Source organism: Paroedura picta, chromosome 1 (genome assembly GCF_049243985.1).
Source record: "Paroedura picta isolate Pp20150507F chromosome 1, Ppicta_v3.0, whole genome shotgun sequence".
In the NCBI taxonomy this organism is placed as follows: domain Eukaryota; kingdom Metazoa; phylum Chordata; class Lepidosauria; order Squamata; family Gekkonidae; genus Paroedura; species Paroedura picta.
In genome coordinates, this window is record NC_135369.1 from 29871038 (window position 1) to 29898427 (window position 27390).

Below are 27390 nucleotides of genomic sequence, written 5' to 3' on the forward strand. Positions count from 1 at the left end.
CGCGTATTGCAGCTTCAAGAGCTGGTGTCCTTCACCAAAGACCTCTGCTGTTTCTGTACATTTCACATCTTCTGAAGAGTGGAGACAGAGCAGAGGATCCTTTGGTGCCTGTTATCTCTGCTTATGTAACAGTGCAAAGAAAAGCCAGTGTCCAGCTCATGAGTACATCTGGATTTTACAAGCCAAGAAGCTGCCTTGGTTGGCTTCACTGTTTGAGTTCCAGTGCCTTGAACTTTTTGGCTGCTTATTTCCTCCGCCTCCTTCCCTTCCCTTCCCTTCCGTCCCCTTTGCATTCAGTAGCTCAGGGTAGCTTTTGGATAATGCAGTAAGTGAAAAATTATATATTCTAGCAGTGACCTTGAAAACCAGCGTGGAAATGTTTAAGTTGGTCATATTTGGCAAGGAGCCTCTCAGCGGCTCACAGAAATAGACTTAAAGCACACAAACATCCTTTGGTAGTGCAAGGAAGGTTCTTAAAGAAACAGAAAGGGAAAAAAAAGAGCTCTCGCTTCCTACAAACAAAATGCCGATTGCTTAAGAGTTGGTAATCATTGACAAGTAGTAAAAGCAGCAGAAAAAGTTAATTATTTCAGATTGTTTTCACCTACCGAGTCATCGCCCTTTCAAAAGAAGTCTGTCCTCTGGTGGAAATTGATTTGCTGCTTTTGTTTCAGCAAGTTTTGAATGTCGTTGAGTTGGAATGGTGGACTTCTTAGTCTGGCATCAGGCTCCAGAAATCTTAACAGGCACAGTATGAAAGCAGAGCCGACAAAAACTGAGGACTTCTTGTTGATGGCTGCCAAAGTGGACTTGAGCGATATACCAAGTGTGTTAACTGTAAAGTGTCTTGTGGCTCAGGGCAGCACAGCATGGCATGGCTCAGAAGCACTGGAGCATCCCTTTCTGTAACAACCGATACCTGCCACTTGCATGAGGCTACTGTGTCCCTGACAGAGTCCCACATGCTGGGGAAAGAGAATTGGCACAACTAGCTGCATGCAACAGTTGCTACGCAGCATGCAGTAGAGTACTGAACTGGATAGACCTGCACTGTGGCAATGGCTCATTTCCAACTTGGAGCCCTGTGCGTCCGCAGTCTGATATGATACATTACTGCGTTCACGTTGTATTGTGAAATAGTTTAAACTAGGATACAAGGAGAATGGCCATATGGTTGTTTCTCAGGCTTGCATTGTGAGATACACAGGGCATACCTTGAGGGGCCACTCGTTCCTAGAAGGTCCAGTCAGGAGTGTCTGGTCGGGAAGCAATTGAGCTCAAGGAGGTGATGCAATCTTCAAAGTAACCTTTTGTTCCTGTGCGTCTCTACACTTCCATTTATATTTGGCTTAAAAACCTGAACCATGGTAAAGAGGCACAGACTTTCCTGTAATAGAACTCAGCATAAATCACACAGAACCTCTCTTCCTGGCCATCGTCTTTTTGCTACGGTGTCATTGGTGGAGCGCTTTGTGTTCACTTTTTAAAAATATTGAATTTCTATCGTATTTTTGGCAACTTGTTGTTATTTCCACCCTCTTCTAGCAGAAGTTAAGTTCAGAGCATTCAGGGTTTTTCTGCCACCTGAGTGCACAGAGGGGGGAAATCATGTTTATAGTGATGCTTATGTGTACATGGGTTTCACGAATTCAGTTTTTAAAAGCCCGTGATTATGATAAAGCTTTATATAAGTATGGGAAACTCACACAATTCAGTAAAAGGACTTCAAGGGGCAAATTTGAAATGATCTTGAAATTACTCTTACATTATCAGATAATTGATCAGTGTAGCCTACACTGCAGGAGGGCTTTTTAAAAAAAACAACTGGAGACTGGCTTTGACCAAATTCTTCATGCAAAGTAAGTATTCTACCATTGAAGTATGTCTTTCACTAGGATACTAAGCACATGAAGTCCCCACATACTGCATTCTCTAAGCTTGTCTCATGCTTTCCCTCAAATTGGTTGGCACTGTCCTGTGTTCCCTTATTTACAGAAGAGGAGAATTTAAGGTCTAGAACAGAACTTTCTTGGCTGTGGAACTTCTGTTGTCTGGGGATAGATCCGTGCCACGTCTTTCATTTTGCTGCCTAAACATGAAAGAAGGCATTTTAAAATCTATCATGGGTTGTCAATTTTATAGAGGTTTCTCTTTGGCTTTTAATGTCATTTGGTTTGTTTTTAAAGAACTGTCATTTTGTCTTCCATGTTTTATGACTTCTGGTATCTGACAGAGGGCAGCAAATTTTACAAAAACGATCAAGATGCTAAAATCAAATTTGGAATATAAATAAAACATTTTACAGCATCTGTGAAACCGACTGGGAATGTCCATCAATATGTATATTTCTAGCTAGATTTTTAGCATTAACTGCTCTGGGAACAAAGGGGAAACCTTGCCCAACAAAGTTAAGGAGCCTGGGAACTCATTTATTTATTCATTCATTTATTATTTATTTAGATTTATATACCGCCCTCCCCGAAGGCTCAGGGCGGTTTACATTAAACTAATCAACAATACATGAAATTATAGTGAAGACGCTATAATTTTCAAGAAATGTTGGGCTCACAAAGCTATAGCTGTCAGGGTGCTTCGTGGGAAACCATAAAATACCATGAGCCGGACTTGGTTCGGGAGTGGTGGTGGATAATTCTAAATACAAAATAAATAAATAAATGTCATAAATGTCTGAATCAGAAGTTAGTCTGAACTATATTTGTCTTGTTGTGTGCTTGTATCTCAGTTTCTAGCATGTGGCTTGGAAGTGCTCTTTATAGGAGCATTCTGCCTGTGTATATTGTTATACATAAAATACATAACCCCATCTAGATTCCTTAAATTCCCAACTTCCTTTTATATTTATTTATTTTATTTATTATATATTTATATACCGCCCTCTCCGGAGACTCTGGGCGGTTTATGTTGAACTTATGAACCATACACGAAACAATCTGCGCTAATAATCATACAATAATATGAACAGTGGTTGTAACAGCACAACAATACAATATAACAGCACAACAATGCAACAGTGCAATGGCACAACAGGTCCAGAGCGCTCTGGTGGATTTCTGGGGTGGAGGGGAGCAGGGGCACTTTTACTCCTTACAAAATACAGTGCCAGGGACTCCCTTTCTTAAATTATACTTGCATGTTAAAACTCCCTCAAATCGACTTTAGCTTTCGGGGGGGGGGGGTTAAGATGCAATTTTCCCCATTGGTTTTATTTGTCTCTGTGCTCCATGGAAGAAATTACCAGCTCCTCATTTCATGCTTTTATAGTTAATGACCACAGAAGTTGCTGATTTTAAAAAGTTTTTTAAATGGTGGAACCATTTCCCTTTAGCTCACCACCACCAAAAGGGTAATCCACGAAGGAATTGGAAATGTTCAGACCAGCTGTATGTTAGCAGATGACAGAACAAGCAATAAGAGCACTTGTAGGCCATACTCAGGAATTGGGAGGAGCTGTGTTTTGCCACTGTCGCAAGAGAGGTTGATGCTTTGACCACCATCTACTGATTTTGCTGTACAGCCATGATTTGGCCTTCGCTGTGGCCTTACTAAGCAGAAGGACGTGGGCTCTCCAATTTCCAAGCTCAACACTGGCCTGCACCCCCATCCCCTCTGCCTGGGTTGCCAGTGTCTCTGTCACTCAGCTCAATGAGAACGGCCTCTAACTGTCCAGAGTGTGGTGTTGCACTGCAGTTTCATGATGTAGTTCTCCAATGGCTTGTGCACTATTTATAAGCATTTCCCGTCTCCCACTAAATTATTTTTTCTGTTGACTGAACTTCTTTGTTTTTGCCCCACAACAAGGACAGCAGTTGAGTGTGGGACTCCAAAGAGCTTGCCTGTTAAAGAGACACAGATGGCATTAAAACCAGGAAACAGAAATAGTATAACTCAAGGGAAAAGGAGCAAAGTTAACTGGCTAACTGGCTAAGGGCATGCAAATAGTGGGGCTTGCTTGAGTCCAAAAGCAGTAGGAACACCCGAAGGCTTCATTTTTTTTAAGAAAACAAAATCAGAGTCCAGTGGCACCATTTAAGACCAACAAAGATTTATGCAAGGCGTGAGCTTTCAAGTGCAAGCACTCTCACTTGAATCATTTTTTAAAAAAAATAGCCACCTTAGATGCCAACAGTGATGTATATCTGAAGATTTAAAAATTCATTGCACATCACTTTGCAATAGCATCTGTTTTCTATCGTCTGTCAGCCTTCTTGTGGAGTGGGGTGATAAATAAGCCCCAAAAAAATCAACATATACCTAGTTTGCATATATCCTGTTGGAACTGGGAGGGGGGGGGGGAGGAAGAAGCTGTTTCCAGGACAGGTCTTAGCAAGGTCATCACCATTTTACTGTCAATCTTCCATTCTTGTGAAGACAGAGCAAATATAATGTGCCTTACACTTGCTACAGTTAGAAATGCATCCCTGCTGAATGTCTTCATGATATATGCTGCTGTGGAGTGTTAATGTGGGACATTGTGGCTTATTCTGCAACTTTCATGATAGAACGTTACCCAGATTATATTTGTCTTGTCTTTGGTGGATGTCATGTATGGTCCACTTAGTTGTTCAGCAATATGATCACTTTACTGATGATTGGCGTCTGGTAAAATGTTCTGGCCACTTTGACCATTTATGCACTGGGAACTTCACTGCCCCAACTCCCGTGCAGGACCACAAATCAGGGGCAGATGAGGTGCGCCGGGCCAAATGCTCCCCCGTGTGGGTGCATGAAGAGGTGGGGCAACCTGCCACGACTAAAGCTCCAGCCTGCAGCCTGGCATGAAACTTCCAGTGCATAAACGGTCTTTGTGAGTCTACAGTGGGGAGAAAGAGGGAGAGAGAGAGAACAAGTATTAGGTACTTGTCCAGAGTGCTACAATTCTGAAGATTTATCACCACTGAGTCAAGTGCCCTGATTCCTACAATCCAAAAAGGTATTTTGACACACACTGCTTTCAATCCATCTTATCCTTTTCGGGAAAAGAGCAGTGTCTTATTCAGGGCGAAGAGGGTGAGCTCTAACACATAGAGATCTTCAGGATGAGTCCTTTGTGCTGTCTAGGCAAGGAATGTGTATTACTGCCAATGCTGTTGCCTTCTGATTTTCTTGGGAATGATCCCTTTCAATATATTGTAATGAATGAATGACTTGGTGTTACTTAGTGCCTCTTCAGCAGAGTGTAAGACCCACTTGTGGCTCATGAATAGGAATCTACTATTGAGCTATCTTTTTCTGTAGTGGACCAAGAAAGCAGAGAGGCTGCAGGTGCAGCCATCTGTGATCCATTTTGGCCTAATTTACACTAGTTCCTGCATTATGATGCTGCAGCTCAAAAGCTAGAACACGAGCAGATAACTTTTTTTTCCCAATAAAGGTTTGAGCAAATGTGGCAAACTAATTATTTATATTATATTTGTTCATCAAGAAGGAGGAATGGAAAAAAAAATTTTGGACTGTAGAAGTCAGGGCACTTGATTCAATGCTGATTGTCTTCAGAATTGTAACTCTCTGGACAAGAATTGTAACTCTCTGGACAAGCACATTTTTGTTGGAACTCTTTGGAGATATGAATATTTGCCTTCTCACAGCTGGCAAGGGAGATTCTTTGCTTTCAGACACACACTCATCTTGCGTAGGGATTAGTTCATTCAGCTGAACCATCATATTTGTCCTATATTGCCTTAGCATGACATATGTTATGACAAAGATTAGTTCATCGTATGTTGATCTGCCATGATCCACAGAGGTTTCTGCATGCAATCCCTCCTGAGTGTTAGTAGATAGGGCCAAAAACTTGGAAATGCCTCCTAGGTTGGTTGCTGGAAGCTTGAATTCTTGCTTATTTGTCTTCACTTATAACTTTTCCTGCACTATTCAAATGGTTTCCTAAATAGCGTCACTGTGTTGCCTCCCAGTTTCCTAGGTTTTTGACTGTTATTTCATCAACTGTACTGCCAGTATGTTCTAATACTTCTAAGATTAGCATTAGAAGCTAGAGGTTGTCCTGAGGATTCAAAATGATGCAACGCTGCATTTCTTTTTGACCTTTTTGCACAGGAGAGTTTTTCCAGCATTATTCTGATCCCAGGAGTCAGATATTCAAAGAGCTTCCCAGCTTCTCTTAGTATCTGTTTTGCTCACATGGCCTGTGTCTTATCATGGGAATAACACTTACTTGGAATGCTGGCTCCCACAAGTGCAGGACTAGCAGCATTAAGCTTTCTGTTACTGAACTGTGAAAGGTAAAGGTGGTTGCTAGCTGGGCTTCTTACTTGTAATGATCCGCCATTGTTTACTTGGTGTAGCCTTTGTGTCTCCCATGAGCAGTCTTCCAGCTACCCAGGGGTTTCATTAGCAGGCGGTGCTTGGCGTCACTCTGTCCCACTGGATATCACTTCCTTGGAGCTGTGTGAAACATGTTCCTTTGTTTTAAGTGTTGCACTTTGTCTTCACCTCCTTCCTTCTTGGATATCCATGGAAAGTCTGCAGCATTTTTCTGTCCTTGCTTTACTGATCAAATTCTGTGTATTTTTCCCTCAATCCAGCTGCTCAAAAAACAAAACACACAAATACAGTTATGAAAACAGATATGACTGTTTTTAATCTTTTTAAAAAGGGGGTACTGAAGTTTAAACCTGGGACTTCTTGTACCTCTTAACTTTGATTCTTCAACTGTGCTGCAGATGAACATTGAAACAATCCTGTCACAGGCCCAGGGTTTGAGTTTTCAGTGTCTTAAAATACCCCACCCAAGTGAATAGCTGGATGGATGAAGAATGAGATAAGGAAATGTTACTTGGACTTATTAAAAGATTGTAACATACCTTTTCATACAATCAATCTCCATTAAATTAGCATGTGCAGACTGTGATATGGTTTAAACCAGTGGTCCCCAACCTTTTTATCACCGGGGACCACTCAGTACTTGACAATTTTACTGAGGCCAGGTGGGGGGGTAGTTTACTCCTCTACTCTCAACCACTGCCCTAATGCTCTCAAAATAAGATACAGACATGCCACAACAATGAACATAAGGAACATTTTATTTTCATGGAAATTTTAACTCATGACAATGACAAATCAATGGGAACCCTGAGCTTGTTTCTCTGCAACGAGATAGTCCCATCTGGGAGTGATGGGAGACAATGACACACGAAGTGTGTTGTAAAGGGCCGGGGGGGATGAAGTAAAGGGCCGGGGGGGGGAGGGAGAGAATGCGTCCTTTGCGGCCTACCTCTAATTAGTCGACGGACCACATGTGGTCCGCCGCCCACCAGTTGGGGATCGCTAGTTTAAACTACAAAGGCACTAGAGTTGCATGCCTTTCCTTCTCCCCATGGCTGAACATTAAGAGGAAATATAATTTGTAGTATCCTGGTTTACACACATCTAAAACTACATTCCATTGCATATATATGCCCTAGGGTAGCGATCCCCAACCTGTGGGCCGTGGACCACATGTGGTCCTTCGACTAATTGGAGGTGGGCCCCGAAGGACGCCTTCTCTGAGTTAAAATTTCCATGAAAATAAAATGTTGTTGTGGCATGTCTGTATCTTATTTTGAAGGGATGTTTAAACATTACCATAGCGATCAGAGAGCGTTGGGGCAGTGGTTGAGAGTAGAGGAGTAAACTACCCCCCCCACCGGGCCTCAGTAAAAGGAGTTGAGTGGTCCCCAGTGGGTGGTCCCTGGTGATAAAAAGGTTGGGGACCACTACCCTAGGGCAGCGGTCCCCAACCTTCTTGTAGTCGGGGACCACCTCCGAGGGTGGGAGAGAGCCGGCGGCCCGGCCACAGCAACTGCACGTAAACAGGCATGCACAGTTGCTGCGCATGCGCGTTTTCGCCACTAGGTGGCGCTAACGCGCATGCGCAGAACAGCCGCACGTGCACGTTTTCGCCAGCGGCTCCGCGCGTGCGCTTTTGCGTTGCTGGCGTGCCAGCGGCCGCGCGTGCCTCTTCCCCGCCCCTCTAGCTGCGGGGGGGGGAAGGCAGGTGCGGCTGCTGGCGGCCCGGTACCGGGCCGTGGACCGGGGGTTGAAGACCCCTGCCCTAGGGCATGGTTTCATGAAACCCTGGGGTTTCTTGACAATGCTGGAAGGGTTTCCCAAATGAGTAGGAGTTAATTATTTTTATTTTTTTTAATTGGTTAAACATTTATCAAACCATCATCGTTGTCCTATAGCATTTATTAAACCATCATCTTTGTCCTATATATATAGGAGCATATATGGTCATGTCGACCCCCCCAGTGGTCCATGATGGGCATGGAGGGGGTGGGAAGGGGAGGGCTCCAGCTGGGTGTGTATGCTTGCCTATTATAGTCTTCATGATCTTGACAATTCTGTGAAGCTTGAAGACTGTTTGAGGGGTTTCTCAACTGTAAAAAATGTTGAGAAAGGCTGCCCTAGGGAAACATACCTAGGCATGGATGCAGCTAGATACATTTCTTCTCCTTTACACCAGGAGGAAGAAGGAAACACTTGAGAAAATAGGAATTTTTACAAATAAAATCTACATGCATTTCTTTAATTGACAGAAATGTTGAGGGCTATATTGGTCCAAAATTGGATATAAGATGGCTAAACATGAAAGGTGCAACACTGCTTAGTGATACATAGTTTAATCACATTTATTTCACAAAATAGTCTATTGACATCAGGCAAAGAGATGTTGGAGGCATATTCCTTTCCAGTATTTTACTAATTGCTAAAGACAGCTCTGATTAGTAAGGCATTTGGCATTTGAACTGGAGGTTTTGCTGAGATTGAAAACAGATCTATAATTTATTTACTTCTTTGATTACTGTGGCTGCTGCTTGAATTTTTGAATATCCTTTGGTGACTTTCTGGCAGTCCTTGATTGTTACAACAACATCAGTGAAACAAAAGACACTGTGGCATGACTGGCAAAAACACCCCCCCCCCCATTTTTTGTAAAGGATGCATATAAAAATTGTCTTCGATTATTCCAATATGCGACAATGTTCCAGCATTGAACTCCCCATGCATTTAATGCCTTACAAACACTTAGCAGCACAGACAAAAATTCTAGCTTCCAAGCGGTATGGCAACCTGCTTTGTTTGGAGTCAGTCTGTTGCATTATGTGGACCAACAAGCCAACATAGTAAATGCATCATTGCTAACAGTCCCCAGTTCTTGATTGTTGACATTTGTGGATTTGGAACTTCAGTGGATCATTGCTTTTTGGTTGGCTTCTTGTACTTACAATTTTACTAAGATAATGTTTATACTTCTTTGTTCTTGTGATTGTTTTTAACCATTCTTGCAAATCACTCTGATGGTGAGACTTAGAGACTGGCTAAATTGGACTCAGTTCATTGTGGTTCCATCCCAGAATGAGTATTTGAATGTCTGGCTTTAACCCTTGAAAATGGGAAGGAACAATAATAGAAAGTTTATCTGAGCAAGTGAGGAATGTGAGCAGTGTGACTTGGTGGCTAAGAAGGCAAATGGGATTTTGGACTGTATCAAACGAAGTATCGTGTCCAGATCACGGAAGGTGATGCTACCGCTGTCCTCTGCTCTGGTTCGGCCTCACTTGGGGTACTGTGTTCAGTTTTGGGCACCCCGGTTGAAGAGGGATGTAGACAAACTGGAGTGTGTCCAGAGGAGGGCAATAAAGATGGTGAGGAGACCAAGACATATGAAGAAAGGTTGGGGGAGCTTGGTCTGTTTAGCCTAGAGAGGAGACAACTGAGAGGGGATTTGATAACTATCTTCAAGTATTTAAAAGGGTGCCATATAGAGGATGGAGCAGAGTTGTTCTCTCTTGCCCCAGAGGGACGGACCAGAACCAATGGGATGAAATTAATTCAAAATAAATTCCGTCTAAACATCAGGAAGAAATTCCTGACAGTTAAAGCAGTTTCTCAATGGAACAGGCTTCCTCGGGAGGTGGTTGGTTCTCCATCTTTGGAAATTTTTAAACAGAGGCTAGAAAGCCATCTGATGGAGAGGCTGATTCTGTGAAGGCTCAAACGGTTGGCAGATTACATTAGATGAGCAATAGGGATGTGAGTGTCCTGTGTAGTGCAGGGGGCTGGACTAGATGACCCATGAGGTCCCTTCCAACTCTATTATTTTATGAATGCATTGGAATAACAGCAAGCCCCCCATACATTAGAGTGGTTTGTTAGTGGAACAGGCTTCCTTGGGAGGTGGTGGGCTCTCCTTCTTGGAAGTATTTAAGCAGAGGCTAGATTGCATTATATTGCATCTGACAGAAATGCTGTTTTTATGAACGTAGGCAGACTGTGAGTGGATGGGTAGGAAGGGACGTATCAGTGTTTGCCTCTTGTGGCCCTTCCTTGCATACCCAGGTAATTGCTGATCACCACTGTGGGATGGCAGGTGAATTTCCTCCAGGCTAGGCTGGCTTCTGGAGATTCTTGGTGGAGGAATCACTTGGGCATGAAATTGGGGTCACTCTGAGTGAGCAGGTAGTTGTGAGTTCCTACATTGTGCAGGGGGTTGGGCTAGATGACCCTGGAGGTTCCCTCCAACTCTATGATTCTATGATTCTGTATAGGTTGCAGGGTTTGGCATCCAGAACAGGCTTTAGTGTCTTGGTCTTCAACTACTAAAATTTATGGAAAGTGTCCCCCTTACAGCCTCTGGGGCAGATTTAATCTTTTTTACCAGTAACTAAGGAGCCTCCTGAGCAAATGGCAGACAAACCTGCTCAGCCTCATTCCAACTCCACTTGCATACACTCTTGCCATGCTGAATGCTTACATTTTTCTGATCAGCAGGCTTCCATGAGCCCAAGCTTTCTCCTCCACTGTCTTACAAAAAAGTACATCTTTATCTATATAAGAATTAGAATAATTGCAGCCAGATAAAAACCACCAGTCCCACCTCCTGAGACTTTCTTAGGATGTGTAGCTGTAGAGTTGAAGCAAGCTTTTTCTTGAAGCCATTGAGTACAGATAATTCTCTTTTCCACCCACCCAAGCTGTCACAGTGGTTGAATGATGGTCTATCACAACACAGCTCAGATTTAAAATAATGGGATTCAAGACACTTGAAATGAGCTTTGCTCAGAACTTCACTGCCAGTGCTTGAGTCATGGTGTCTGACTACACCAGAGAATACCTGGATGCTGGTAACTTATAGCTCTTTGTTTGTTTGTTTGTTTGCCCAACTGGTAGTTGTACAAAGAATGTGCAGATATAAATGCATGTGTAAATATTACAACTTAAAAAAATTAAGCCAGAATGGTGTTAAGCAGCTTGTACACAAGCTTGGAAGAGCTTGTACACACATCATTTAACTTTCTGCCCCCAAATTACTTTCTGTGTTAGTCCTGCTTTACACGCAGTAATGGGTTTAAACTTCAAGTACAACAATATAGGCTAGATATCAGGGGGGGAAATTTCACAGTCAGAGTAGTTCAGCAGTGGAGTAGGCTGCCTAAGGAGGTGGTGAGCTCCCCCTCACTGGCAGTCTTCAAGCAAAGGTTGGATACCCACTTTTCTTAGATGCTTTGGGCTAATCCTGCACTGAGCAGGGGGTTGGACTAGATGGCCTGTATGGCTCCTTCCAACTCTATGATTCTATGATTCTATATATTGCATTATTCTCAGGTCCTTCCTAATGGCATAAGTACTGAAGTTACCTAAGGCTATGAGTTCCACCGTTGAAACATTGACAGTACCAATTCTGTAATTATAACAAATGCTTCTGTTTAAACTATATTTGTGTTAGCTTCTTGCACATTAGCTTCTTCTTTTGCCAGTGAGTTGCAGCTGACTTATGGTGACGCTGTAATGTTTTCAAGGCAAGACATGTTCAGAGGTGTCTTTCCAGTGCTTTTCTCTGCATAGCACGTCTTGGATTCATTGGTGGTCTCCCATCCAGGTACTAACCAGGGCTGACGTTGCTTCCAAGATCTGATGTGGTTAGGCTACCTAGTTAACTAGCTAAAAGTCTTAAATTAGATTCAGCTGTACTGAACTTTGAGCAGTGAAGACTGGTTCTGCACTTGCCATGTTAATTAAAGCTACCTTTGTAACATGTTCAGTAGCACCTTTAAGTCCAACAAAGATTTATTCAAGAATAAATCTTGAATAAATCAACAAAGAATAAATCTTTGTTGCTCTTAAAGGTGCTATTGGACTCTGATTTTATTGTGCTACTTCAGACCAACACGCCTACTCATTTGAATCTTTGTAACATGTGTTATGATTTAAATGTGTGCTGACTCAGGCTTGTCTTTCCCTGTACCTGAGTCAAGGGGCCCGTGCAACTGTAACCTTTCTATTTTAGAAACATCTCTTTGGTTCTCATATATATCTTGGATGCTTTGGGCTGATCCTGCGTTGAGCAGGGGGTTGGACTAGATGGCCTGTGTGGCCCCTTCCAACTCTATGATTCTATAATTTCATATTCCTTTCTCTTTATACAAAATAAATTAGTTGTTTTTTGGGAGGAGAGCCGAATGGTGTGTTTCTGCCACTGAGCTTTCCTGTGCTTTTCTTGTTGGAATTCCCGTCTCCCTTCCTTCATGGCAAAATAACTCTGTTTGCCTTCCTCTGCACACCTGCTTACTTCCTTTGCAGAGTTGACATCTAGCTCCTGAAGCATCAATATGGCGTGTTGGAGTGGCAAGCTAGAAAGGAGCAAAAAGCTACACATTTGCCCAAAAAATTGTTTGAGGAGGTAGGGGGGGAGGGAGAGGGGGAGCCAGCGTTGTCTAGTCCCCCAAAACACCTATCAGAATTTAAGTACTCTGATTATGCAACACTAGATCTGTAAAATAGTCTCAAGGGAAAATGTTTGGCATTTGTCAGTGGTTGCCATGGTTACATCTGATTCTCAACCAGGGAGGAACAAGTGGGAATTCAGTTATTCCTCTTTGGAATACTGTGCAGTGCCACTTATTCAAATTGCCTGGAGGCCACAAGAAAGCAGTTGGATAATTAGGAGCTCAGGCAATCAAGGGTCGGAATAGGGGTACAGGGTGCTAGTAGTTAATGGGTTGGAGCAGGGGTAGTCAACCTGTGGTCCTCCAGATGTCCATGGACTACAATTCCCATGAGCCCCTGCCAGCTGGCAGGGGCTCATGGGAATTGTAGTCCATGGACATCTGGAGGACCACAGGTTGACTAGCCCTCGGCTGGAGTACCAAGGAGATTTTGAATAGTGAAAGTTCTGCTTGTGCTCCTCAAAGGCATGATTCCTTGGGCCGGATATATTTTGCTGTTCCAAGCAAGTACCCTACAATATCCCCCACCCCAAATCCCTTAACAAGGTTGTAAATGATCCTTTGGAGCTTCACAAGATATCCTAAAGCCCACCACTTCTGAAGTCTATCTCACCTAATATGTCGATGACTAAAGCAACCACAAAATTGTTTGAGCAGTTGGGCTAGCTCTGCAGGACCCGGAATTTCCAAAAGGAAAAGCATTGTGCTAGGCTATAGGTTATTGATATCTGAACGATATTATTCATGCTTCCTGGGTTTATTTTCAAGCCTAATACCTTGTCTGTTTGGAGTGAGAGGTGAAACTGCTTTTGACTTACCCTGCCAGGGAGACTGCATGTGGGGTAACTGCAGTAATAATAATCACATTGGTCTCTTTTGCATTAATGCATGGAGTTGAGTTATCTAAAGGTAAAGGTAAAGGTATCCCCTGTGCAATCAGTGGGTCATGTCTGACCCTTGGGGTGACCCTCCAGCGTTTTATTGGCAGACTCAATACGGGGTGGTTTGTCAGTGCCTTCCCCAGTCATTACCGTTTACCCCCCAGCAAGCTGGGTACTCATTTTACCGACCTCGGAAGGATGGAAGGCTGCGTCAACCTTGAGCCGGCTGCTGGGATTGAACTCCCAACCTCATGGGCAGAGCTTTCAGACTGCATTTCTGCTGCCTTACCACTCTGTGCCACTCACTACCTGGCAGCAATTGTGTATAGCAAGCACTGCATTTCTACAAGGGTTGCTGACTTGAAGGTGGCCAGGACATGGGAACTTCAATCAAGATTTGACAAGGGATCAAGGAATTGTACGTCTTTTTGATTCCCCCCCCCTTTTTTTTGTAACTTAGAATTGACAAGCCCACTAAGCTAAATGTACTCAAGACTGTGAGAAGAGTTCTGGAATCCTCCAAAATTTGAGAGTCTGGTGGTAAAGAGGCATGACCTTGCATTATTTTCAGGGGCAGACATGATAAAGGTGCTTGACATGAGAAACAGGGAAATGCAATGGAAGTATCAGCCCTCCTTGCTTTGATTGCTTACAGCCATTATCAAAAGCTGCTTACTGGGCTTGAGAAGAAGCCTCAATCTGGCCAGAATTGATTATGGGAAAAGAATGGATGGCAGGAAACTGATTCAGCCATTGCCAAATTTCAGACTTTTTTTCTGGATTTCTTGGGATGTGGTTGTGGAATGTGTTCTGAGTCTCAAGAACAAACTTCAGTAGCAGTCTTTTATATGTGGGAAGGGATGTGCCTGTCTCTTGTGGCCCTTCCTTGCACACCCAGGGAATTGCTGATTGCCACTGTGGGATGATAGGTGAATGTCCTCCAGGCCAGGCTGGATTCTGGAGAGTTTTGGTGATGGGGGGGGGGGGAATCACTTGGGCATAAAACTGGGTCACTATGTAGTTTATTTATTTATTTATCATACTTATATACCACCCTCCCCGGAGGCTCAGGGTTGTGAGCTCCTGCAGGTAGCTGTGAGTTCCTTCATTGTGCCGGCGGTTGGACTAGATGACCCTAGAGGTTCCCTTCCAACTCTATGATTCTATGATTCCTATGTGCTTAACGCTTGATAAATAACCATGCTGCTGTCCAGCCAGTGTTTAAGATCCAGAGGACTTTCACTTGGACTTTCTGTATCTGGATGCTGAAATGTGTGAAAAGGGGCATATACAAATACATGTTATTGGTCCAGACTTGGACTTGTAGTGACTTATACAGTAGAATTATGCAGTAGAATGCGTTAAGCAGGGGGTTGGACTAGATGGCCTGTATGGCCCCTTCCAACTCTATGATTCTATGATTCTGTGAGAATCATGGCTCTTTCTGTGATATCACTGCCATATTGTGATTGATTCCAGATGGAATTCATTTCCCCAGATGAGCAAAAATGGGACGAATAAATCTGGCCTTGGGGGTAATATAAAGTGACAAAAGGAATTCATGGAACATGCATCCATTCTACCTCAAAACCACTTTGGGTGATGTTTGGGGAGAAAATCGGGTTATAAATAATTTAAATAAATAATGTTGCTTTCTAATTGTAGCCAGTAATGAGATCTGTTGAGCCTCTCATACATTATTATAGAACAGCAGGCAGACAGATTGCTTGACAACTGAGTTTCAGGAGAGCTGGATGGGTAGCTTTAGATGCTGGGAAAGCCAGGTTAGATTTGGACATCGGTTCAGGTTTGATCATTATCATCTACTTTGAGTCCTTGATGACAGTGGAGGACTACAAACAAAGTAAATAAATATCTGGTTTAATTGATCTAGTGCAGAATTTTAAAGATGGGAATCCTTGACCACATTGGCCTCAGAGGTAAGCAGGAATAATGACTGAGCCCAAGGGGCACTGTGTAGTATTGGTGGGAAGCAAATGAGCAGGCCAGCCAAAAAGGGCATAGGCTGGGCAGGCTGGAGCTTTAGAGCCTGACTGGGGAATTCATCACATCATGGTGGCTGTGTAGTTGCAGCACTGGGACGTGGCAATGCTTAGAGGGGCAGATTTGCATTTACTGCTGACTTATGTGTTCTTTGCTAATCAATAAATCAGTCAGTCTTTACTACAGCCCACAGGTCATGTGTGTGTATATACTACATTAGTACTACATTAGTACTACAAATCACTCTTGCCTGTACTATACAATATAAATGCACATACATCTTCTTTGTCGAAGCTTATAAAACAGTATGCAACAGATGCCAAAGCCACACATACATGAACAAATCCTTCCTTATTCTAGGCCGGGTTGTTGAAAGATTAACGACACAGTGTATGTTTGGCAGATTTTTTTTCTCCATGTAAAAATTGCTGCAGCTGACGGCTTCTCCATGGATACAGCCATGTCTTAATTTCACAGACGCCACCAGGGGACTTAATAGCATGACTTGCCATTCAGGTGCTTTATTGTCAAAATGTCACCCTCACCTTTCCGTTCTTTTGCAAGGCAATGGAAAAGTGATTGCTCCTCGGTCTCAGGTAGATTATGTCTCACACTTTGAGCTTCCAGAATAGAACAAAATAATTTTTGCAAATGTGCAAGCTTTGCTTCATGGTGCTGCTGACCATTGTCTGGTGCAGTGACCTTAAAGGGGAGAGTTCACTGGCACTGCTGTTATCACAAGCTGGGGCAATGGGAACAAGATAAAAATTAGTGGAGTGATATACTGTTCAAATTATTTAGGCCTCACCTTGACTCACCTAATTGCAAGAGAACCTGTCTTACCTACTATACAGCTCTCAGAGAGTGTACTGCTTTATTGTAACCTTGCTACCAGCTTATCTTCTTCCTAGCACTTTTTTTGAAGCCACGTGATGTGGCCCTCAGGGAAATGTAAAGGTAAAGAAGTTCTGACTGCTTTTTTTTTTTGGTCTGGGCTGTTGCACGCGATAAGTGGAGCAATTCAGAGAGAGCAGCCGATGCTTGCATTGAGAGTGTGAGAGGGACTGGAGCAGCACCTTGGGGTTCATTTGGTATAAAAGCACTTTAATGTGATGTGATATTCCACCTGGAAAACATGAAGGCAGCACTGGGAAAACATCTGCAAGGCGTTGTTGGCATAGGTCAGCAAGGTTTTCTTGTTGGTCAAGCCCCGAGAGAATGCAGGAGGCTTAAAAGACCTTTGTGTGTAATTTCACATGAGTCACCTAGCAAGGATATCCTGTGGCTTCCTGGCCCCTGTGCCTCTGGAACTGGAGTTGATGTTTTGGCATGGGCATGCCTTGCGGCAGTGTTGAGCAGAGTGGTGAGTTGACTTGTCTGTAATACTCAAGCCGAAGGACAGCTATAGAGTAGGATAAAAGGTTACTTCCTAAGGGATAATTCCTGTTCAGCAACATGCCTGTATAAATTTTGAGCTGTGCTTTGCGAGACTATCTTGTAATTACTAGTTTTATTATCTACATATTGCCATTTGGATGCATATATCTGTCCTACAGGCTGGACAGGTATCCTGCATGCTTTAGACAGTTCATGTATTGAATATGGAGTCAGACTAGATGGCCTGTATGGCCTCTTCCAACTCTGTGCTTCTACAAAGTGTAAGTAGACCGGCACTTGACCCCAAGGAGCTCACAGTCTAAACGTTCATAGAGGAGAAAGGAAGAGGAGAAAGGAAGGAGAAAGGTAATGAAAGCAGGGATAATCAGCTGAAGAATCACAGGATCACAAATTCTTAGTTATTTTCACTAGAGGAAGGGGTGTGGCTCAGAGACTTCTCACAACTTTGAGGGGGGATTTGAAAGGAGAGAAGGAGGTTGTGGGAGTTCTGGGAAGAATATATCAAGTTATGAGCATGGAGAGAGAAGAGGGGGCAAAGTCATAGCGGGCTCTGAAGCCAAAGATCAGGAGGTTGTGTTGTATGGAGCCAGATTAAGTGTTTCAGGAAATTTGTTGTGTAGAATAATCATTGAATTATTTTGGTATCAGATAGAGGTGAGATGGATAATCAAAGGCCAGAAAAGAGGAGATATCAGCGGTCAAGGCAAGATGTGACCAGAGCACAAAGCCAAGCTTTAGTGAAGAGGAAGAGGTATAGTTGTGCAATATTGTAAAAAGACTTGGTGACATACTGAATGTGGAGAGCAAAGAAGAGCGACGAGTCAAAGACAGTGACAGAGCTTTGTGCCTGTTCTTCAGGAAGGAGGGTTACATTTTCAGTGGCTATGGAGAGTATGCCAAAAGGGGAACCCATGAGTTTTGATGAGATCATCTGGGGCACTATGTACAGATGAAGCACAGGAGGGACCAATGGTGACCTAACAGAGAAAGGGAAAACATAGAATCATAGAATCATAGAGTTGGAAGAGGCCATACAGGCCATCTAGTCCAACCCCCTGCTCAACGCAGGATCAGCCCTAAGCATCCTAAAGCATCCAGGAAAAGTATGTATCCAACCTTTGCTTGAAGACTGCCAGTGAGGGGAAGCTCACCTTAGGCTCCTTAGGCAGCCTATTCCACTGAACTACTCTGACTGTGAAATTTTTTCCCCTGATATCTAGCCTATATCGTTGTACTTGTAGTTTAAACCCATCCTGCCCTCCTCCAAGTGACAACCTTTCAAATACTTAAAGAGGACTATCATGTCCCCTCTCAACCTCCTTTTTCCAGGCTGAACATTCCCAAGTCCCTCAACCTATCTTCATAGGGCTTGGTCCCTTGGCCACAGATCATCATAGAAAGAGCGTCTTCTGTAGGAAGATGAAATGAGCAATAAAGCAATGGATTATGACTTTTGTTACTGGCTTCACAGTCTCTCTAGGTTTTCACATGCATTTCTTAGGGGTCAGTCTGCCAATTGCCAAGTATCCTAGGAAGCAATTCCCACCCTACAATTAGTAGCAAGTGGCATGCTAAGAAGAATTAGCATAGCAACATAAGTAGCACTAGTTCCCTTTCCATGCTGGAGTTTTTATTTCCAGTGGTCAAAAGAGAATTATTGTCCGTTTCTCTGTAGCTTTGTGATTGCTTCTGCAGGGCCCTTAGAGGTGGGAAAATGTAGCTACCGCATCCTATGGTGCTTTTTCTTGTGCTAAAAGGCCACTTAAGCTGCCAAGAGACTAAAATAGCTTCTTTGCTATTTGGACAGCAGAGGTTTAGGCATTGTGTTTAAAAAGTTATTCCAAAGCTTTCTTAGCTGTGGAGAATCAGAAACTAATTGAGCATTGAGGGAAGATAGCATGCCTCCACCCCCCACCCCCTGCACTGTTGTTTACCTAACTTTCATCTCAGCTTCTATCAAGGAGAAACTGACAGACTTCCAATGGAATCATAGAGTTGGAAGGGACCTCCAGAGTCATCTAGTCTAACTCCCTGCACAATGCAGGAACTTAAAGTCCCTACCCACCCACGGTGATCCCAGTTTCATCCCCAAGTGATCCCTCCACCAAAAATCTGCAGAATCCAGCCTAGCCTGGAGGAAATTCACCTACTGTCCACAGCAGCAATTAGCAATTCCCTGGGTATGCAAGGAAGGGCCACAAGAGTAAGCTGCCTATCTGTCCCGAAAACCGCAGGACACACACACTTACTTGGTCTTCGTCCCGGGTCCTGCCTGGGTCCTTGAAAGTCTCGCCAGCCGGAGCCCCCTCCCTGCTTCCCTCCCTCCCTGCCCCCCCAGCCAGCAAGATGGCTGGCAGCGGAGCTCTGCCCTGGCTGGCCTGCGCAGGTGTGCCAGGCGGAGGCCTGCCTTTGGCCCCCACCCGGCATGTGCCGAAGCCAGGCAGGCGCACAAGATGGGAGAGGCACGCAGGAGGTGAGGGAGGCCACTGGCGCCACCCACATCCGTCCAGCCTCGACAGTGGCATACCCTGACCGCCTGGCTGCATCTCCTGGTCGGTACCTGCTGCTGAGCACAATGTGGTCCTTGCTGCTCCATGCGGGCGCAAGGCTGGCCAGGCTCTGCAGGCAGGCGGCAAAGAGCGCCGGGAAGAGCTGGGCCCCGATGACCAGCGTCTGCCACATGCTCCCTGTGCCGGCCGCCAACCGTGCAGCCCCGTGCACTCTGATGCCCCACAGCCCACCAGCAGCGGGAGAAGGAGGGAGGGAGGCTGCCGCCACTACCGTGACGGCGGTGGTAGTGCATCCTCCTTACGGTTTCTAAATTCTGGTCACCTTACACAAGAGACAAACACTGGCACAGCCCTTCCTGCCCACCCACTCACAATCTGCCTCATAAAATTAACACTTCTGTGAGATCACTACCTAGCCTCTGCTTAAAAACTTCCAACGAAGGAGAACTCAGTACCTCCCAAGGAAGCCTGTTCCACTGAGGAACCACTGTGTCAGGAACAATCTTCTGGATGTTTAGCTGAAAATACTTTTGAGTTAATTTCAACCCATTGGTTCTGGTCCTTCCCACTGGGGCAACAGAAAAATAACTCTGCTCCAAGTTATATATGACAGCCCCTCAAGTATTTGAAAACGGTTACCATATCACCACTTAGTCGCTTTCTCTCCAGTCTAAACAAACCAAGCTCCCTCAACGTTTCCTCATACGACTTGGTCTTCAAATCCTGCAACCTCTTCGTAGCTCTCCTCTAGTTACGCTCCAGTTTCACTGCATCTTTCTTCAGTTGTGATGCCCAAAACTGAACACAGTACTCCAAATTAGGTCTAACCAGAGCAGAATAATGTGATCTGGCCATTATACCTCGTGTGATCTGGCCATTATACTTCTTTTAATACAGCCCAAAATCCCGTTTGCCTCTTTAGCCACCGAGTCACAGTGGTCTACTACTACTGTGTGGTCTTCTAAGACCCGCAGATCCTTTTTCACATGTACTACTGCCAATGCAAGTCTCACCCATCCTATAGTGATGTATTTGATTTTTCTCACCTAAAATTCAGAACTTTACATTTTTCACTATTAAAATTGATTTCATTCATTTTAACCCAGTTTTCCAGCCTGTCAAGATCATCCTATATTCTGATTCTGTCTTCTGTTGTGTTTGCTACTCCTCCCAGTTTAGTATCATCTGGAAATTTAATAAGCATCCTCTCTATCCCTTCATCCAAATTGTTTATGGATATGTTGAACAACGCAGGGCCCAGGGCACTCCATCCATCACTCCTCTCCAAGAAGATGATCAACCATTTACAAGCATCCTTTGGGTGCGATCTGTCAACCAGTTCTCGATCCACCTAACAGTAATAGGATCTATACTGCACTTTAGCAACTTGTCAATAAGAATATCATAGGGAACCTTATCAAAAGCCTTACTGAAGTCAAGGTAAACAATGTCCACAGCTTTCCCGTGATCTAGCAAGGTAGTAAGTTTCTCAAAAAAATTGATAAGGTTAGTCTGAAGTGACCTGTTCTTGAGAAAGCCATGCTGACTCTTAGGGCCGTTCCGCACTCGTCCAAACTAGCACAATGGCTACAAATTGAAATCGCTACAGTTTTGCCATTATGCACAACGTCGTTGACAATCTGCAACACTCCTGAAACTGATCCACAAAAAGCGCTTCGTTGTAGCGCTTTCAGGGAAATCCCAAAAAGTGGATTCACCCTCCGGAAAGCGCTACACTCCTGCAACCAATCTGCAACACTAGCGGAAAAGTTCTGTGCGTTACCATTGTTGCGGTTTCTGCAAAGTCCCTCCCCCTGGCTCTCTCTTCTGATCTTCCGGCGAAGCGAACGCCGTTTTTTTTTCTCCGAGCGAGCGGAGATCAATGCACCGGCAAGCCTTTGTTTACCCAGCGAGGCTTCCCCGGCTGCAGTCCCTCTGTTTAAAGTCACCAAGCACAAGCAACACAGAGGCCCGTTTGCTGGTTTATTTTCCCTTTATTTTTCACACTGTTTTCGGCCGAAAGTCGCGCCCGTGAGGGGGGGTATTTTTTTTTCACTCGGGGGGAGCATGGCAACGATGAAACGGCAGCTCAAACACCACCTTCTAGCTCGATGGGTCTCTCCGTTGCAACGAATCAACGCAGATTCGTTGCAACGTTTGTGTGTGTGTTTTTTTTAAACCTTCCTTAAAGGGAAAGGGGCTGTTTGGGAGCATGATAACGGCCGCCCATTGGCTGCTTGACGGCTAGGGGCGGGACACAGCTCGGCAATATGGCTTCCTGGCTAGCGATTTTTGCCGAGACCGGAAACCTGTGGGAAACGATAGAAACGCAACTCGATTCCACTACAAAGGCATATGCATAATGACGAATTCCACTATTTACAATAGCGATTTTTCGTTCCGCAACCAATTTGCAATATGAATCCTGGTGTGGAATGGCCCTTAGTAATTACAGCCATCCACTCTAGCTACTCAAGGACTGATTGTTTGATGATTTGTTCTAAAATTCTGCCAGCTACAGACGTCAAGCTCAAGGGCCAGTAGTTACTCAGATCCTCCTTTTTTCCCTTTTTTGCCCGCCTCCGATTTTCTGGGAGTTCACCTGTTCTCCAAGAACTGTCAAAGATAATGGACAAAAGCTCAGAAATAACATCTGTAAGTTCTTTTAGTACCCTTGGATGCAATTCATCTGGCCCAGAAGATTTGGTTTCATTTAATGAAACTAGGTGTTTATGAAGTACCCCTACAGTGATCCAAGACCAGAACTCCAATCCCTCATCACATGAAATGATTTTGCCACGTTGAGCACCATTTCCATTGCAAGAGAAGACTGAAGAGCCCTCTCTTCATCACCTAATACAATGTCACTTTCTGGCCCCCGCAATGATCCTACCATGTCCCTATTCTTTTTCTTACTTTGAATATAACTAAAGAACCCTTTTTTGTTGTTTTTAACATTTCTTGCTAGCCTCTCATACTAAACTTTAGCTTTTCTAACACTCTCCTTACAAGCATTAATTATTTGTTTATATTCTTCCTTGGTTATAGGGTCCTCCTTCCATTTCCTAAATGAGCTTTATTATTTAATTCTTTTGAAAGCTGTTTATGGAGCCATTCTGGTTTCTTTAGGTTCCTCCCAGTTTTCCTTCTCAGGGGAATTGTCTGCGATTGTGCCTTCAGTATTTCACTTTTGAGAAACTCCCAACCTTCTTGGACTTCCATCTCCTTATGTTTTTCTGACCACGAGATTCTACCCAACATAACTTTAATAACTATAGTTAGGTAATTTATTATCAGGGATACTTGGATCAGACTTAGAAGGAGGTGGGAAAATGTGAAAGACATACAGAATAAACTCTAAAACAGCCTATAATAGATGTTTGTAAGGACTTTATAATATCTTTTGAAATATCAACTAAAGAGTTAATAGTAAACAAGTCATGCTTGTTTAGATATATGTGATGAGACTATTCAAATATTTTAAGACATCTATCCTCTCACACTTCAGAAAATACATGATTTTGAATTTTTGACTGATGGACTGAGAAACAATGGAATTGTGTATAGATGGAGTTTTGTATTTAGACTAACTTTTAAGATGAATGGAGGATCTCACCAGGTCACATATCAATTTAGGAAGGATAGGATGGGAAGGTGCGTGGGTGGGAAATGGCATTGATGAAACAGCTTAATGGTAGCTGCTTCCATGTAGCTGCTTTATAGCAACAAAAATGCTGAGTAAGTCTATCAGGGATCTCTGCCTTTTGTCTGGTTTTTCTTTTAGTTGAATTGTCCCTCTTCATGGCAACTTTTTGCTTTTACTCTTCAGTACTGGGTACTTTTTAAAATTATGAACCATTGTACCTATGCACCATTGTTATTATTAATTAAATTTCTATACCACTCTCCCAAAACTGGCTCAGGGTGGTGTACCTAATACCATTCATAGTTAACAATTAATTCAAACCAACAATAAAATGTTAAACATTGAACAATAAAACATATTAGCAAATTAACAGCATTTAGAAACAATAGCAGTATCAGTTTGTTGTCCTACTACCCAGAGATTGGTCACTACCTGTAGATCTTTTCCAGGCTGGATGTTTCTGTGGGGGTGTTTTGTTGGGGAGGGCCCATAAAGAATATAAGGTCATTGGTCCAAATGAAAAGCTTGGTGGAAGAGCTCTGTCTTGAGGCCCTGTGGAACTCGATCTGCTCCATCAGGGCCTAGATCTCTGAAAGCTTATTCTACCAGCTAGGAGCCAGGACTGAAAACATCTTGGCCCTGTTTGAGGCCACACATGCTTCCTTGGGTCCAGGGACCACCAACCTGTTGGAGTTTGCAGAGTGGAATACTCTTCAGGGAGCATAGGCAGAGAGATGGTCCCTCAGGTATGCAGGGCCCAGACCACAAATGGCCTTGAAGGTAAGTACCAAAACCTTAAACCTTATCTGGAATTCAATAGGAAGCCAGTGCTGCTGCCAGAGCACAGGCTGAATATGGCCCCTCTAAGGTATTTCTGTGATGACCCGGGCCGCTGCATTATGGACCAGCTGCAGTTGGGCATAAGGGAAGGCCAGCATAGAGCGAATTGCAGAAGCTCAGCCTGTGATTTGCAGAAGTTCAACCTGTAGCTTCTAATAATCTGACTATTTCATAATCCCCAAAATCTGTTCTTTCATGACCCTGCCTCAAGATTCTCTCTTTGTCCCCACCCCACCCCTTTTTGGAACACTGCATCAACTTATTGGATTGAGTATTGGTGTATGATTGTAATTGTACAAATTCAACATTTCTTAGCAAGGAAAACATCCCTGTGCCTGCAGTTCTCAGACAAACAAATGCATATACCCTGGGAAAAGTTAGAGATTCATTCTGGGACAGTGATGACCAAAGTGGAATGAGATTAAATGTGACAAAAGTAATGGTACAGATTCACCTGTATTAATTTATATGGCTAGGACAAGTTTCTAGATGCCCATGTTTTAAGAATAGATTCATTATGCCATGATTTATTGCTACTTCAAACCTAAATCTTTCTAACTTTCCAATTATTTTTACTAAGAATGCTTGTAGGCAAGAGACCATAGCTCATTTTGGCAGATTTAGAGATTTTCCAATCATCACCATATAAGTGAGAAGGGGTGTGTGAACAAATGACTTCCTGGGTCATTTTTGTCACAAACTAAAGTTTGAAGATAATCAACTTATGAGTGGAGGATGTGTGTGAACAATTTGAATATTATGCCTCAGGCACCAAGTCATCTTGAGCTAGATCTGGCAGCCTAACAGGACATCATGGCCAGAAGTATCTGCATGGGCTTTCCCAGCCAAGTTACCATCAAATATGTCTATCAGTTCATTTTTACTAAGTCGTTTTGTCTGGGTTGTAGTGGAAAGAATTAATGCCTGATATTGGGAAGACGTGTTGCTGTGTTAATCTGAAGGCCACAAAGGAGATAACAAAAGATGTCATATAGAACCAACTTGTGTTGGTGAAAACGTGTCTGCAGTGGGACACAAATGGTGTGAAAAAGATTGGTTTTGAATCTTGAAAAGCAACCAGGTGGACAGTATTCTCTGTAAACAACAAACACATATGTTTAATGCTGTTTTCCTGTTTATTAAAAAAACCCAGAGTCATTTCAATTAGCACAACTTTATGGTAATTAAATCATGTGGCATGCTGTAGGGAAACAGATGTTGAAAAGATATAGATTTGAATTCCCCATGATGTCTTAATGAGTAAAAAGGTGTGTGTTTTCATTCAGAGAGAAGGCATGCTTTTAATAGTTTAAAATACTTTGAGTCTGCAAAAGTATATGGTTCAGGAAATGGTAGCCCCTGCCCACCCCACCCCCCCCATTTGAAACCAAGATGTGCAACTCTGAATTAAATGAAATCCAGTCTTTGATAACTTGGTGAAGAGCTTAACATTTATCATGTTAGTTTAAGTTACTTTATGGTATATTGTCAAAATTCTCTCTCACGGCATTAATATATGTAAGGGATGTTGCCAGTCATTATAGGACTTGGTGGATCATCAAAATACAATTTTTGTTCTGTTCTCTTATTTTAACCCTGTGAATGACACAATGACTGGATCAGTCTGTGCTTGGCATATTGGATATGTCCTTCATTTGTGCTCCAGAATGCTAAAGTGAAGTTTGAATATGTTCATTTGTCTGTATGTGGTAATGCTTGTTTTCAGTTTTTGGTTGCTAGACAGATCGCATAGGCCAGATCCTGCTCAAAAGCAATAAAACCATTATAATGGAATCACATGAAGGTCACAAAGCCATGCCATGACAAAAGTGCCACTTTTGTCCATTTAACACTATACATTCACAATGTGTGGGTTTTTTTTAACCTATGCCTGCATGGTGTCGTGCAATGGTCCGCAACCTTTTTCAGGTTGCGGACTGATGAGGGGGAGGGCGATCCAGGCGCTGCGCATGCATAGCAGCCCATGCGCGAACACGCATGCGTGGCAAGTCCGCGCCTGCGCCCGGTGGGGCCGCAAACTCGCACGTGCGAAACTGCCACACATGCGCGTTTGCGGCCCCACCAGGAGTGCAAAGCATGCGCGGCAGTTTTGCACATGTGCGAAATTGCCACGCATGGCACAAACATGCATGCACGGACCAGCCGCGCATGCACGTTTGTGCCAGCGGCTGTGCTTCCCTCTCTCCCCCCTCCCAAAGAAAGAAGCTTGCTGGGCTGCTTTGACGGCCGATTTGCTTGCGTCCTGGGAAGGGGGCGGGGAGAGGGAGCCGTGGCCCAGTGCCGAGGCCTTCGCAGCCCGGTGCCAAGCCGTGGCCCGGTGGTTGGGGACCACTGGTGTAGTGGTTAAGAACAGTTGCCTCTAATTTGGAGAGCTGGTTTGATTCTTTCGTCAGTTTCCTCCCCCCACCCCAGTATAGTGCATGTCATTATGTTAAGTCATTATGTTAAGTTGCTCCTATGTTGTACCTTGAGAAAGCGGAGACTGCTGGATGAAAATTAACAGTGTTAGTAGCCTCTCTGCCTGAAACTTGGGATCCAGGGTTTTTCAGGAAACCAGATTTTCATAGGATGGGAATTTTGCACACAACTATTTGTGACCCCTGAAGAAATTATTTGTTACATGTTTTTACTAATACATTGTTCACCTATTGGGGTTAATTGCTGCCCTGCCTTCCTCTCATCCCTTTTTGCATATGAGCAATGGAAAAGATGAAGTGAATGCAGCCTACAAAGAGAGAGGACGAGATGACAAAAAGCTAATTCCGCCCCTGCGTGGGGTTTATAGTCAGGATGAGTGAAGTTTAAACAAAGAACCCAGTAGCTGGAGCTGTGAGTCAAGTAATGTCTTTTAATAATAGAGGGATCTGCAAAGCAGCAGAAGCAAGCAAAGTCCTGGGTGCAAAAATGTTCTAGGTGAAACGCAGGCAAAAAAGATGCGAGCTCATCTTTTAATACCTTTTGGCCCTCTCCTATTCTCAACAGAGCAGATTCAGTTCAGATTGTAAGGTCTTTTTGGGCAGGAGCCACTCTTTCTCTCATTTTGTTTATACCATTGTGTAGAGCCCAGTGTAGTGTGATAGGGTAAATGCTATACCTTCACTGTCAGCCACACTAGGTACTGGAGAAAAACAAAACTTAGCCTGATGCAGTGAGCCAGATGGTGCTTTGCTGTGCTTGACTGTGCTGTAGAGGTGGAGATGAGGACCGGCATCCCTGATGCTACACCACAGGACTTTCTCATCCCTGTTACTGACTTCATTCAAACAATCTTGCCCATCAGGGGAAATTCCTTGTCTCACTGCTGCAATATTAACCTCTCTCTGCCTGCCTGGCTTATGTTA

General features: G+C 43.7%; 1 protein-coding gene across 9 annotated transcripts in view; it reads left to right on the top strand.

Moving 5' to 3' along the window:
• The window catches only part of NCOA1 (nuclear receptor coactivator 1), a 321680-nt gene that overhangs the window by 184408 nt on the left and 109882 nt on the right, over window positions 1-27390 (top strand). The gene's annotated exons all lie outside the window — the stretch shown is intronic.